This window comes from Myotis brandtii, unplaced genomic scaffold, assembly GCF_000412655.1.
Source record: "Myotis brandtii unplaced genomic scaffold, ASM41265v1 scaffold889, whole genome shotgun sequence".
Classification (NCBI taxonomy): domain Eukaryota; kingdom Metazoa; phylum Chordata; class Mammalia; order Chiroptera; family Vespertilionidae; genus Myotis; species Myotis brandtii.
In genome coordinates this window covers 509,037-510,873 of record NW_005371640.1, presented here as the reverse complement: position 1 = coordinate 510,873, position 1,837 = coordinate 509,037, and the positions used below count along the sequence as shown (strand labels likewise).

The 1,837-nt window shown below is 50.8% G+C and overlaps 1 protein-coding gene across 1 annotated transcript in view; it reads right to left on the bottom strand.

Annotated features, from left to right (window-relative positions):
- The window catches only part of LOC102241021 (phosphatidylinositol-binding clathrin assembly protein-like), a 38,580-nt gene that overhangs the window by 36,509 nt on the left and 234 nt on the right, over positions 1-1,837 (bottom strand). The gene's annotated exons all lie outside the window — the stretch shown is intronic.

The window sequence follows — 1,837 nt, the reverse complement described above, 5'->3', positions numbered from 1 at the left end:
CCCCCCCCCTCCCCCCCCCCCACTGGCCAGCCACACCTCTGATCAGCCCGCCCCACCACAATAGGCCCGTAGCCCCTCTCCCCAGCTAGCCTGCTCCTGATTGCCCCCTCCCCACCCAAATAGGAGGTGGGCTGGGTGGACAACCTCCTGTAGCCCCTCCCCCTGGCCACCCCACCCCTGGTCACACCCCCACCTCAATGGGGGGCGGGGCTGGCCAGTCAACCTCCTGCAGCCCCTCCCCCTGGCCACCCCACCCCTGGTCACACCCCCACCTCAATGGGGGGCGGGGCCAGCCAGCCAACCTCCTGCAGCTCCCCCCCACCCCAGATCAGCTCCTCACGCCAATAAGGGGTAGGGCCGGCCAGCCAAAGACCCATGGCCCCTCTCCCAGGCCGCTGGCCCCCAATCGGCCCCCAACCCCAATCATGGTGGGCCCTTTCCCCAGCCAGCCCGGCCCTGACGGGGTCCTGATCAGGGGGGCAGCGGCCGGCCAACCTCCCGCCATCTCCTCCTCCCAACAGGCCCAGCCCCGATCCTCCCTGATTGGGCCAGGCTGGCTGGCAGGACCCCACCCATACACAAATTCGTGAAATGGGCCTCTAGTATATATATATATAAAGAAAATTAACTTGTTTCACTTAGTGAACTGTTAGTTGCTGTAATACATGTACATTGTCATGAGGATCAGATAACATTTCAGAAGGCAAATACATATTAAGTCAATGGAGTTTTAAAGGAAAATACCAAAAATACCAAAATAAGAGGTGATCAAAAGAATGAATCACTTATGAAGGTTTTAAAAGCAGTAGGATTTATGTATATAGCCAACAGCATATAATATTTATAAAGTCCCTACTCACAATGGACTCAAACAATAGGGAGTGGGGAGATCTCTTCTGTCTTTGAGGAAAAGCTAACTGTGAGAATCAAAATTCTTTCCCCTGGAAACATTCACAGGGAACACAAAAAAGGTTGCCATGGAAACCCTAAAGCCTATTCATGGACCTTAAATTAGGATTGCCTATGGGAAGATCTGCTTTTTTTCAAAACTTTTTAAACTTTATTGTTGAGAGTATTACAAATGTCCCCTTCTTCCCCCCTCCCATTTGACCTCCTCCACTTCCCTCCAGGCCCCCTCCCCAGGCCTTCCAGGCACCATTGTTTTTCCATGGGCTATGCATATATGCATATAAATTCTTTGTTTAAGCTCTTCCCCCACCCCTTCTGAAATACATCAGTCTGTTACCTGTTTCAATGTCTCTGGATCTGTTTTGTAGTACATCAGTTTATCTTCTTCATTAGATTCCACATAAAAGTGAGATTGTATGATACTTCTCTTTGTCTAACTGGTTTATTTTGCTTAGCATAATACTCCCCAGGTCCCTCCATGCTGTCTCAAAGGGTAAGAGATCTTAATAGGTTTTTTAAAATTTATTTCATTGGTCAGTTGCCTACCCACGGCCCCTAGTAGGGGTGGAACCGGAAACCGAGGATGTGCCTGACGGGGAATCCAACCATGACCTCCTGGTTCATGGGTGGATGCTCAACCACTGAGCCACAGCAGCCTGGCAGGGAAGATCTGCTCGATAAACTTTTCCTCCCTTTATTTCAGAAGACCCACTGAATGTCATGGGGCCTGGGGCGGCCTTTGGAATTGAGACTTTTCGCAGAAGCCTGTGTTGTTATTCCCCCACCTCTTGTGCCCTAAGCTACGTAAATAACTTCTAGTTTGGAGTTTAAAAGTCCAGTAGTTCTCTTCTAGGCCCCATCAAAGGTGACTAGGAGTGAGAATCCAATCTCACCAGTCCTACAGCAGCGAGGAGCGGGGAGCGGAGGG